At 45.4% G+C, this 13,781-nt stretch overlaps 2 long non-coding RNA genes across 2 annotated transcripts; both read left to right on the plus strand.

Annotated features, from left to right (window-relative positions):
- Positions 1-3,270: 3,270 nt before the first annotated feature.
- Positions 3,271-4,593, plus strand: LOC308410952. Its single transcript, XR_013974316.1, has 4 exons — positions 3,271-3,678; positions 3,767-3,986; positions 4,264-4,379; positions 4,507-4,593. It is a non-coding gene; the product is annotated as an uncharacterized lncRNA (long non-coding RNA).
- An 8-nt stretch (positions 4,594-4,601) lies between these two features.
- LOC308410953 lies at positions 4,602-5,922 on the plus strand. The gene is made up of 4 exons (XR_013974317.1): positions 4,602-4,729; positions 4,905-5,052; positions 5,158-5,241; positions 5,822-5,922. It is a non-coding gene; the product is annotated as an uncharacterized lncRNA (long non-coding RNA).
- The last annotated feature ends 7,859 nt before the right edge of the window (positions 5,923-13,781 follow it).

Genomic DNA, 13,781 nt, shown 5'->3' on the forward strand with positions numbered 1-13,781 from the left:
CTGTGGCTACAATGTAGCTGCCATCACCAGTGTGTGAATGTGTGTGTGAATGGGTGGATGACTGGATATGTAAAGCGCTTTGGGGTCCTTAGGGACTAGTAAAGCGCTATATAAATACAGGCCATTTACCTTTTTACCATTAGCATTTTTAAATATGCTAGTGCAGAGAGTTATGAAAGAATTCATGTCCAGTTATTAGTTTCAGTGTCTGTGAATTTATTCAACAAGTGTGCAAAGTGCCATAAGTTAATGCCAGTTTTACAGAAATTGTGGGAGTTTCAAATTTCCATTAGTGAAGTTATTTCATTATATACTTTAGCCCAGGAAGCAAAAAAATACATTTATTTGTATACATGCATTTAATTGATGTATCACAAATATATTACTTTTACCAGTCAATAGGAGGAAGGTAGTTTAGAACCTGTGGAGCAGGGGGAAGGGAGAATAATGGAATAGAGTCATGGTTTTAAATGGTAAATATTAAATTATGTTTCCTATGTATCCTGTCTGTTACCCAAGCAAAGCTGTCAGCTGGCTTATACATGAGGATAATGCAATGTAGTGATAATTGGAAACTCCTATTGCAGAAGCAAATGTTGGAGAAGACCTGCTCTCATCACTTTCTCGAGATGACATCAAAGATCTGTTTCCTGGTCCTGAACATTTCCTCAGGCGTCGGGCTCTATGGCTTGCAGTGCACAAATGTGAAGAAGTAAGTTCTGTCCTATCGCTGTGTGACAAAACTGAGAACACACCAGCTTGTTTTATGCAGTTTCAAGTAATTCCACCAATACTCACTTAACAGATAGACAGTAGAATCTTCTTTAGTTTTGATTTAAATCAAGTGGCCTACACATTTATTAAATATACATATTTTTTATTGGTTTTTTTTTTTTTTTTTGGGCCTGTCCCGTTTGGCTCTTTTGCCATCAGAATTGTTGTCTAAAGGCAAAGAAAGATGCCCAACGGATTTACTTTACCAAACTGACCATCCCAGCCTTGCCGTAATGGTCCATTTGATTCACCTTTAATTGTTTATTTTATTTTCACTTACTGAATACGGGACAGACTTGACTGAGGGAAAGAAGGGGAGAAAGAAAGAGGGGAAGAGAAACAGCTGAGAAGAGGGGCGGGGGAGAAGGGCAAAAGACAAAAACCAACAGAACGGGCAGAGAAAAAAAAATGCATATATCAATCACCTGGATCACCTGCTGAGAAAGAAAAAAGAAAGCAAGCAGAAGAGAACAAGAGTAATAGAATAAACAACATCACAATGATATATGGGAATATGACAGTAAATACTAAATGTTAAACATTATTGTGCAGCACATAGTTTTTATTGTTCAACACTTTACTGATATTTTGTTGTACTTTCTTTCATATTTAGAGACCTAAAGTTCTTGTGCAATTTTATGTGAAATTAGCCCTATGTACACTGTATTTTAGAACAAGACTGCTGCTGAAAAAACGCTAACAACTACTGGAGATGGTGACTTCTCTGTAATTATTTTTATTTAATTTAATAACTGTACAGTACTCTCTGTTTATAGTAACCATTGTCCTTAATGTAAATATTAAGAAAAATTGTGTATGTTTCTGTTCCGTGTCCTGTGTACTGTTTGTTTGTATATTTATCTTTTTGGCTGCTGTTACAACCAAATTTCCCCTTGTGGGACAATTAAAGGCTTATTCTATTCTATTCTATTCTCCAGAGACGAATCCAGCACTTCTAAGTTTGTGACTGTCCAACCCAGAGTACACAGTCTTCACAGACAGTGAACTAGAGCAATCTCGACATTCCTTTTTTTTTTTCTTTTTTTTTTTTGCCTGTCCCGTTTGGCTCTTTTGCCATCAGAATTGTTGTCTAAAGGCAATCAAAGATGCCCAACGGATTTACTTTACCAAATTGACCATCCCAGCCTTGCCGTAATGGTCCATTTGATTCACCTTTTATTGTTTATTTTATTTTTACTTACTGAATACGGGACAGAGTTGACTGGGGGAAAGAAGGGGAGAAAGAAAGAGGGAAAGAGAAACAGCTGAGAAGAGGGACGGGGGAGAAGGGCAAAAAAACATAAACCAACAGAACGGGCAGAGAAAAAAAATGCATATATCAATCACCTGGATCACCTGCTGAGAAAGAAAAAGAAAACAAGCAGAAGAGAACAAGAGTAATAGAATAAACAACATCACAATGATATATGGGAATATGACAGTAAATACTAAATATTAAACATTATTGTGCAGCACATAAGATCAACAGAACACAGTGTGCTTTGAGGTAGGAGCCAAAAAGGATGTAGTTTGTGGGTGTGATCACCCGTGTGTACACCTGTGAGCATGGACGCGCTTGTTTTTTTGTTTTTTTTAAAAGGTTCCTTCATGTAATAATCTGCTCGAAGGTGTGGGGGGGCCACAGCCCCGTCCTCCAGGGCATGAAGCAGGTATGGAGGAGATCAAAACTCAAGACATCCAGAGGCCCCCAGAACACAAGAGACCAAGGAAGACCAACAGAGGGGCAGCCAGATGAGGGCTCACTCAGCAGCCGCGGAGCAGAAGCCAGGGGGAGTTGCAGTGACGCGCCCGTGAGCTCCGCCGGCAGCCAGCCGTGCCTGAGTGACCGAGCCCCAGGCAGAGAGGCCGGGGGCACCCCACCTCCGAAGTGGCCCGAGCGAGCCCCAGGCTCCAGGCCCCGATAAGCGGCCGCCAAGGAGTGAGCCGGTGTGTACCTGGACGCCCATCCACGGACACAAAGAACCACCAACGCACCGATGTCTGAGGGAGTCCGCCACTGGCAGGGGAAGTGGTGGTAGGGGGAGATAGGCCTCCAAACTTTGGAGGGCCTGAGATGTCCCCAGAGAGGTGGCGCCTGACACCCAACCTGACATATAGACACAGACATACAGGCATACACAGATACAAACATCCATTCCCACCCTCATGCTCTCATATGCACTTACTCCACACTCAACCAACATGGAGACAGACATAAAGAGATGCTGTACACACGATCACACTCCCCAAGCGTACTCTACAAACCGGGTCTAGGTACCCTTGCTCCTGGAGGGGGGAACTGCACCCAGACCCAGGTGGTGTTACCCTTTTCCCTGCGGTGGGGGGAGGCAGACCGCCCCGACTCTGCAGCAGCAGGAAGGCCCCACACTCCAGACCGCAGTCGGACGGCCAACTCCTCCTCCTAGCCCCCCCGCTCCAGCAGGTCGCAGAGAATGGGGTTGAGAAAAGACTCCAAACCTCCCTCCACCCGCTCATTGTAGTGTTGATGCATGTGTGTTCTAAGGTGCATTTAAAACCCAGGAGGGCATGGAGCTACCTGCCAGAGAGCAGCAGGTAAGCGCATGGTCCCTCCTGCTAGCCCTCAATGTCTACGTGTATTTAAAATTGAGAGGTGGGCAACGACGCCAGGGGTGGGGTGTACACCCTGATGGTACTTTGGAATCTCGACATTCCTACTTTGAAAAGAAGCAGCTGGGGACAGAGTGTGCTGAACCTTTGTCAAGGGAACTCTTTTGTCGACTCATAAGAAACACCATGACAAACATGATTTCGATAGCAAGAGCAGCTGAGGACTCCAGATACCCCAGCAAACATGAGGTTGATGCCATGGCAAAGCGATTAATGGAGTACTACCCAATGCTTAAAGAAACGTGTGGTGAGTGGGTAAGTAGCATTTGCTCAATACCACTCTGTGTTAATCATGAGTGATGTATCTTATCATCTTTTAATTTTTATCGTTTGTACCTATTAGGAGCATGTTGCTAAAAAGCTAATGAAGAGACTCTCCAATGTCAAAAGTCCAAGGAAGGGCAAAAAACCTCCTGCGAAGAAGCCAAGAAAGGATGGGAATGAAAGCGTTGCAAAAAGTGACAGCAGTGGGGAGTCCAGTGCATCAACTATTATTCTAGATAAATCACCAGTTAGATCGATGGGCACCCCAGTGCACCACCAGGATGGCAGTGATGAAGAATGTAAGTATAATATAATGCACCCTCTTATTACACCCTGAGTGTAAATGTGGTTTGGATGATACTTTTTGTTTTTTTGTTAAAAATTCTGCTAACAATGGAACACAACTTTTTTTTTTATTATTTGTGTCCCGTTTGGATCTATAGCCATCAGAATTGTTGTCTTGAGGCCAAGAAAGATGCCAAGCGGATTTATTTTACCAAGTGGATCATCATGGCCTTGCCATATTGGTCCATTTGATTGACCTTTATTATAATTATGAATTTATTTTATTTTCAGTTGCAAACGGGACAGACATAACAATGGAACACAACTACTTCACTGTTTATTTTGGAATCTTTGTGTTCCATTTAATAGTGACAACTTGACAGGATGACTGAACAATTTTAAGATAGGTGGTTACTTAATTTGTTTATCTAATTTACAGATATATTTTGGTATTTTTGTTTTGCACCAATAACAGATATATAAAGCCTTACTGTGGCAATAAATGATTTACACACCTCTGCTCTGTGTGTTTAGCTGGTTCAGCTGACTTCTTTGACAGCCAAAAAACCCAGGCAAGACACTACAAGACACTTCAAGAAATATACAAGACCAAAAACCGAACAAAGCTGCTGTTACCCAACTGCTGAACCTGGAGTTTGAGTCTAGAAGACAATTCATTAACTCTGATGTTATAAACGAGCAGGACAGAGCAGTGAAGATACTAGAGACATATCCTTGTTTCAGAGAACTGGATCATGTAAGCAGCACTTGTTTCTTTTAGCCATCCTGTTATTCCTTTGGGGACATTTTGATATGATTTTCAAATTTCCTAAATACTGGCCCTCATGTTTAAATTGTTATCACTTATTGTCAAGACCAGATACAGAGCTAGACAGATCTATCTCAGTTGGGTTTCTGTCTGTATTTTTCAGGTCCTTGATGAGCTGCGGAGAATTATTCAACCATCCAACTTGAAATACATTTCTGAGATGAAGGATAGATGGGAATTCTTCTACTCGAAGGTGCAGTTTTATGGTGTCATGAAGAAAGTTATGAAGCCGCCAAAAACTTTGGATGGAGGTAATGCTACAGTATCTTGATTTGTGTACATTTATGCTTTGCAGATTACATTATTTGCAATGCTTAATGGTGTTGCCCTACCTTATTTTTCTTTTTTCAAACCAGTGGAACATGCAGCAGCGGTGTTCAGAGCCCTTCCCATGCTTTTCCCTTCCAGCACAGTACCATCTAAGAAGCTGGGCATCTGTAGTGAGGCTTTTTTCCATGTTTTGTTTGTGTTAAACTTGTTCTTCTAAAATGTTATGTAATATAGGATTTGAAATAGTGATTGTTTTAAGCTTCAGCAAAATTAATTTTTGATACCAGCCATGAGTGTGTTATACTGTTATTATTCATGTTAAGAGTATCTGGAATATGCACTTCTTATATTGGCCATGTTACACAGTACCCTGCTGAAATGTATAATTTTAGACATGATTCTCCTGGAACAGACCTCAGTGAGTGCCTTCAAAAGGCACCTAAAACACATTTTTGGAATGAGGGTTCTCACAGGTTAGATCTCTGTGACCAGTAAATACAAACATGGATGCATTACGTGGTAGCACATTTTTATCACCTCAATAATACCTAATTAAATGTAGCCTTGGTTTTCTGTTTTTCAGGAAGGCTAGACAGATGTGAACAGTAATTCCATTGAGAATAATTAAAAGTAGCAATTTCAGATGTGTTTTCTCAGAACCTCAACTTTTGTTGTAATTTATCTTTAGTTATGTGTTTGAAACAAAAGTGCATCATCCTTACAAAAGTATGTCTGTGTTATGTGTTAAAGGACCAAAAAGACCCTAATACCTATCTGATGAAACGTCCTCTCTCCTGCCCAGTCCTGATTGTGAGTCCATCCAACTGCATCCTAGCGGTAGGAGATGTGCCAATAACCACGTTTCCAAAAGACTTGGTTACCGAGGGTGCTTTATAACTTATGGCCTACTATTACACCCTTCACCTTACATACCCAAAGTGTGTAGCCACTCTGCTTTCCGTCATACAGACGGAGGTTCTCTTGGACAAAATCCATGAGAGAGATCTCACATCTTCTTACAAGAAGAGCATGGCTGAGTGGACTGCTTTTATTGGCCAGTAAAGCCAATATGGTCAGATGGACTATAGGAAAGCACTTCCTCTCTCCTTCCACGGCTACTACAGTCCATGTTGGTTGTGATTGATTTTTGTTTGTAATTTGGCCAGATTAGCCCAGTGTTATAATTAAGGGTGCACGATAATATTGGCTAACATGCCGGCATTTTGTGTTTGGTTTGTGCAGTGCAGAGACAGCCTCGCTTTTAGTTAATTTTAAGATTTTTTTTTTTTAAATGTTGAGTTTAGACAGGGGACTATTCAGAAAATAGGCTCTACTGTGAAAGAGTAAATTGACTAAGCTGAGACTGACTAGTTTGGTATAAAAGTAAGAATTGCTTTATTGTGTATTGGCTAGTACAACTGTAAAATATTGGATATAGCTGAAAAATCAAATATTGCGCATCCTTAATGATAATGTTATGGTATTGTTTGAAGAATGTGGTCAAATGTTCATGTTAAAAGCACTTTGTAATAATAAACGTTACAGGTTGAGGAGTTTTAGCCTAGCAGTGTTTGTCTGTACTTTGCCTGTGCAATGCACATATGTTACAGGTGTGTTTAGTGTTTGATTGGGCAGGGGGAAAAGTCACTGCAAAATGGCTTTCTTTTATGTAGTCCCCTCTGTTTATGGGGTTTTATCAATAAAGTTGTTGCTTTTGAAGTCTATAGTTCTTATTTTTTTTGTCTTATAATCAGTAGGTACAAGTCTTGAATATGGGGTAAATGCACTAGAAATAGAGAATTATTACAAAAAAGATTGCCTAATACTAGTAAAAGAATTCTAACTTTAGTACATTTTGTCTCGAAATACCAATTTCTAATCTTATTTCAAGTAAGCTGTTGGACTTAAATCTAGATGGGTGTCACATTTTTAGAACTGAAAATAAGTTATATACACTGAAAACAATGAGGATGATGTTGGGAGGTTTATAGAAAAAATGCTTTTTTTGAGGGGAAAATACTACTTTTGAGCACCAAAAAGTTATTATGAGACACAAAAACTTCACAACACTGGTAAAATATAGCTAAGAATGAGTTTTTCCAGCTAATTTCAAGATCTCGTAAGGCTTGATTCACTGTCTTATTTCAAGAAATCTTGTCAAGAGAATTTTCACTTGTTCCATTGGCAGATTTTTTCACTTATTTCAAGCAAAAAATAACTTGTATTAAGTTTTTTTTTTCTTGTTTTTGGAGGGCCATTTTTTCCAGTGTAGGTCTGCACTGCAAATTTCTTGTAGGTTAACAAGATTTATTGTCTTAAATTTAGCCAGATTATCTTGTCCATCTCGTTTTGAACATTACACGCTAGTTTCCAGTCTCATGTGTTAGATCATTAGACTTGTTTCAAGTATACATTGCTTTTTTTCTTATTTAGTCTGTAAATCTAAAAATGAACCATTTTACATTTATTTCAAGCAAAAATAGCTTTTAGATAGAATGTAAAATAAAAAATTATCTCAAAATAAGAAACATTCACCTATTTCTGAAATAAGAAAGTCAATCATTGGAAGGTATATTTATATCTGAGACCTGTCACAGATGTATTTGTTACCATGTAAAATAAGCCGCTTTACTCTAACGGCATGATGCATAGCATCTTCAATCACCAAAAAATCAACAACATTTGATTGCAAATGCTCCATATTAGCAACCTCTGATACAGGACCTAGTTCTTTCTCATTTACAAATATCGGATGCTCAGTTCCTGCTTAACTTTGACAACACTCCAGCAGCTGATTGTGGTTTACAAGAGACTTGCACACATTCTTAAAGCTTAATTTGGCTGACCATTGTTTAAAAAAAATTGTGTTTAGAATCGAATTTCATACACGTATGACATATTACAGGTCCCAGGGCAATAATCTGAGAGGTAAGATGCAGCATGTAATCTTCTATCATTTTTTTTTAGTTTGGACACAGTTTGTTAAAATACTTTAAGCCCCAGTTGTGTCTTTACAATTTCAATTAAATCCAAAATAAACTGGATAAAGGGATTTTTCTCTACAACACTGTCCAATAACAATGGCATTTTTTTTTTATAAATTATAGAAAATTTTTTGAGACATTTTATTAAATCCAATAAGTTTATATTCCAAAATCTCTTTTTCCATAGGCCATAGCCCTATCCCCCAGAGCATGAAGCAGGCATGAAGGAGATCCAGGCTACAGACATCTAGAGGCCCCAGAGTGCGAGAGCCCAAGGAGGACCACCGGAGGGGCATCCGTGCCACCCTCCTGGGAAGAGCTGAGGAGAGCCCCAGACAAGGTGTCACCCAGTAGCCACCGAGCTCCGCCGGCGGCCAGCTGTGACAGAGTGAGCCGAGCTGCAGGCCCAGAGGCCGGAGGCCCGAGGGCCCCCTTTGCCCCGGAAGAGGCCTGACCGAGCAACAGGCGCCAGGCCCCGCCAAGTAGTCACCGGGAGTGCGCCGGTACATACCTGAGTTCCCAGGCCCGTACACCAAGAACCGCCAACGCACCAACCCCTGAGGGCATCAGTTACCGACAGGGAGTGTGGTGAGGGGAGATAGGCCTTTGGAGGGCCTGTGAGTTCCCAGAGAGGTGGAGTGTAAGACCCACACAGGCACACACAGACACAAACATGCATTCCCACCCTCATGCACACATATACAAATACTCAGCACTCACGCAATATAGGGATAGACATACATGGACACTGTACACACAACCACACACCCCAAACAAACTGTATACCCCAGGTCCAGGTACCCTCGCCCCTGGAGGGGGAAACGGCACCTAGACCTAGGAGATGTTACCCTTTCCCCCGGGTTGGAGGCAAGCAGACCACCCCAGGCTCCGCAGCAGCAGGGAGGCCCCGCATCCCAGATTCCAATCCGACGGCCAACACCTCCTCCCAGCCCCCCCGCCCCAATGGCCAGCAGAGAACAGGGGTGTGTGAAGACCCCAAACCTCCCTCATCTCGCTCATGTGTAGTGTTGTTCTAAGGTGCATTTAAAACACGGGAGAGCATGGTGCTGCTGCCAGAGAGCAGCAGGTGTTAGCACGGGCCCTCCCAAGAATCCTCAATGTCTACATGGATTTAAAATTGAGAGGTGGGCACTGGCGCCAGAGGTGGGTTGAATGCACAGACCGTCCACTGGACGCCGTTAACGTGCCCACCCTCAGGGCCCTATATGTATGTTTTATGAGAGTGTGAGTAATGTGAATGTCTAAGTTGTGGAATAAAATTGAGGCACAGGTGGCCAGAAGGGGACTGGGGGGGGAGATGCCTCCCCTGCACCCTGGTGACACACACGCACCCCAAGGCCCTACTTGTGTGGGTGGGTGTGTTGGAGCGTGAAGAGAGAGGCAGACAGGGATGGGGAGGAAAAGAAGGGAGGAGCAAGATGCCCCTCCCTGGGGCCAGCTCCCCGCTGACCCCAGTAGGCACCCCCGTCCTCTGACACCGACCAAGGCAAGTATCAGGTGGAATATTATTTTACTGTCTCTGTGTTACTATTCACACTCAGTATTATTGCTTTTGCATCACTTATGGTTTATCATTTATGGTTACAGAAGAATCCTGCATTCCAGGCTTAATCATATTCATGTTAAACTGAGCAATAATAAGAGGTCTGCAGATACATGCACTACACACTCCCCACACATTCCACTGTAATGCTGTCAGAGCTGAGGCCGACTAAAGACAACCCCATATTTGGTTTTGGACAACAATTGAATACACTTACACAGAGTACACACATTCAAGTCCACACTACACGCACCTACATAATCATGTAGAACACGCACACACTTATGGAGAACGGTGAGGGCGTCTCAGGACATGCTCCCTGTTTGACATACACACACTCACAATAGACACGAATAGATATACACACCACACACACTGGTTTTCTCTAAGTGCTGGACTGAGTGGAAACATCTGGAGGCCATATAAGGGGAACTTCCTGAGTTCTGAGAACTGACTGACACTTATCATGTGACTTGACGTCATCATTGCAATAAAAGCCTTGTGACATGGTTGTTCGGGGGAGATCAGCCCTGAAAGGTTTATGATGCTCATCTTCCCCACGTATATATGTGTATAATAAAAACAACTATTTTGACATCTACTGAGGACCATGCAGTCGTTTGTCTCCTCCTCAAAAACTCGAACCTTGACACAAGGGAGCCCAGGCCCATCCAGATTGGGGCCTACGGCAGCAGGAAAGCCCAGCCCCACAGGACCCGGGGCAGCTCACCCAACCCATCGCAGAGGAAACTGTACCCACCCTAACATTCAATCATCTCCCAGACTGCACAAGACAGTAAACACCCAGGTTAAATTTATTCTCCACCTCTCCTGTGACTCTCCCTCATCTGCAGAGTGGACTCCTGCAAGGATGGAACAAACTCCCTGTCAGTTGAAGAGCCCCCTAGTTAGGCCGATGCGCCAGAGGCCCCCTTCGCCAGGGCTGAGCCCCCGTGCACCCACCCGCACACAACCTCGGCGACACACCAACAATAACCTAAGCCCCCAAGGCCCAGCCAGAGCCCTGGCATGGAGGCAAAGCACCCCCTAACCCCAAGCCCCCACGCCTGCCCCGGATCCACTCAGGGGCAGCCAGGCTACCAGGCCAGTAAACTATGTCCGCCAGCACAGACCTTCCCCCAGCCCTGCTGCACGCAGCCACAAGGAGAACACCCTCTAAGAGCAACCAGAGCCACTAACCACGTTATGACCACAACCCCTGGGTTAAGCCGTCCAGGGATAACATCCCTAGGGATTCTCCAGATGCCCTAAGCCTGTCCCTACCTCCACATCAACCACAATGGCGAAGGCGGGACCGATCCACGAACCCCCACTCCCGCTAGGTGATGGAGCCGATCAAAGGAGCCCAGAGGGATTGATCTAATGTGGTGGCAGAGGCTGTCTCAAGACTAATGTGATCTATTAGATGGTTTTTTATATTGGATAGAATTAAGATTATTTTTATTTTTCCAGGTCATGAGGACCATTTTCTTGACAATGCATAGGGCAGTAAAAACCATGTGGACTGTATTAGTTTCTGTAGTGACATCATCCAATTTGCCCAACAAGCACACTAAAGGGGAGGTTGGAATTTTACATTTCAGACACTTTGATAAGTCTTCACATATCCCGCGCCAAAACTTCTGCACTGTTGGACAGAAAGAGCGTGGATGTAATTGTCTGGTGTATTGCCTTGACAGTGTGAGCAGCTGTTGGAAGATGTAAAGCCCATCTGGAACATCCGATGACCTGTATAGTGCACTCTATTTTGTATTGTATTAATTGCAGACTGGGATTTCTAATCGTCGTGGTGAAGAGGGAGCTGAGTGTAAAAGCGAAGCTCTCAATTTACCGGTCGAGCTACGTCCCTACCCTCACCTATGGCCACGAGCTGTGGGTAGTGACCGAAAGAACGAGATCGCGGATACAAGCGGCAGAAATGGGCTTCCTCCGAAGGGTGGCTGGCCTCTCGCTTAGAGATAGGGTGAGAAGTTCGGCCATCCGGGAGGGGCTCAGAGTAGAGCAGCTGCTGCTCCACATCGAAAGGAGCCAGCTGAGGTGGTTCGGGCATCTGACAAGGATGCCCCCTGGGCGCCTCCTGGGTGAGGTGTTCCAGGCATGTCCCACCGGGAGGAGGCCCCGGGGAAGACCCAGGACACGCTGGAGAGATTATATCTCTCGGCTGGCCTGGGAACGCCTTGGTATTCCCCCGGATAAGCTGGAGGAGGTGGCTTAGGCTGCTGCCCCTGCGACCCGGCCTCGGATAAAGCGGATGAAGATGGATGGATGGATGGATGGAAAATGTACCGCGTTTGGTGGTGTTTGCAATTCAACTTGACTGAGGTTAAACTTCTTTTTTACTATGGATTTAATTTGTTGATATTCTGAAAATCTTTTCTTGTTGATCCCATATTGTATAACTAGTCTGTCAAATGGAATAAAGTCTGTTCCTTCTAATATATGTTCTAAGTATTTAATTCCTTTACAACTCGATTCTGGAAAATTAATCATATTATTGTTTTGTAATATGTCAGGGTTATTCCAGATAGGTGTACGTCTGCATGGGATTAATGAAGACTCCGTTGTTTTTAGAAACTCCCACCAGGCTCCACTCCACACCACTCCCAGGCCCTCCAAGGCCTATCTCCCCTCATCACACTCCCTGCCGGTGACTGATGCCCTCAGGGGTCGGTGCATTGGTGGTTCTTGGTGTCCGGGGCTGGGCACTCAGGTATGTACCGGCTCACTCCCGGTGGCTATCTGGCGGGGCCTGGCGCCTGTTGCTCGGTCAGGCCTCCTCCGGGGTGCGGGGGGCCCTCGGGCCTCCGGCCTCTGGACCTGCGGCTCGGCTCACTCTGGCAAAGCTGGCCGCCGGCAGAGCCGGCGTGCACGCCGGTGCAGCCCCCTCTAGCTTCTGCTCGGTGGCTACTGGGTGACACCTCGTCTGGGGATCCTCAGCCCTTCCCGTGGCATGGATGCCCCTCCAGTGGTCCTCCTTGGGCTCTCGCACTCTGGGGCCTCTGGATGTCTGGGGCCTGGATCTCCTCCATGCCTGCTTCATTCCCTGGGGGACGGGGCTATGGCTCGCTACATCCTCTTGCAGACCATTACATGTGGAAACCATTTGAATACAAGCGCGCTGATCCACACAGGTATGCACGCGGGTGTTCACTGCTCGTAGACTTAAATTACACCTTTCTTGGCTGCTACTTCAAAGCACATTGTGCGCTGTCTGTCCTGCGTGCTGCACAACAACATTGAATATTTAGTATTTACTGCTGTAGTCTGGAAGACGAGTGGATGGTGGGGTGGGTGCAGTTTTCTCTATGGTGGGGTTGGGTGGACTGTCCCGGGCTCTGTGGGGCCGGGTGGGCGCTGCTGCGCTGGGCCCCGCTCTGGATGGGCCTAGGCCCCCTTTTCCCTGGCGGGTCGCGGAGTATGGGAGTGCCTACTGGGATCAGCGGGGGAGCTGGCCCCAGGGAGGGGTCACCTGCCCCTCCCTTCCTTCCCTCCCCATCTCCAGCTGCCTCCCTCCTCCCACTCCACCACAACCACCCACACATGCAGGGCCTTGGAGTAGGGGTATGTCACCAGGGTGCAGAGGAGGCTACCCCCCCCCCCCCCCCTGTCCCCTTCTGGCTGCCTCTGCCTCAATTTTATCCCACAACTTAGACATTCACATTACTCACACCCTCATTACACATACATATAGGATCTTGGGGGTGGGCACAATACACGGAGTCCAAGTTACCATCAGGGTGTACACTTCACCCCTGGCATCGTTGCCCACCTCTCAATTTTAAATACATGTAGACATTGAGGGCTAACAGGAGGGACTATGCGCTTACCTGCTGCTCTCTGGCAGGTAGCTCCATGCCCTCCTGGGTTTTAATTGCACCTTAGAGCACACATGCATCAACACTACTATGAGCAGGTGGAGGGAGGTTTGGAGTCTTCTCTCACCCCCGTTCTCTGCGGCCTGCTGGAGCGGGGGGGCTAGGAGGAGTTGGCCGTCCGGGTGCGGTCTGGGGTGTGGGGCCTCCCTGCTGCTGCGGAGTCGGGGCGGTCTGCCTCTCCCCACCGCAGGGAAAAGGGTAACACCACCTGGGTCTGGGTGCGGTTGCCCCCTCCAGGGGCGGGGGTACCTAGACCCGGTTTGTAG

This window comes from Rhamphochromis sp. 'chilingali', assembly GCF_963969265.1.
Source record: "Rhamphochromis sp. 'chilingali' genome assembly, chromosome: 15".
Taxonomy (NCBI): Eukaryota; Metazoa; Chordata; class Actinopteri; order Cichliformes; family Cichlidae; genus Rhamphochromis; species Rhamphochromis sp. 'chilingali'.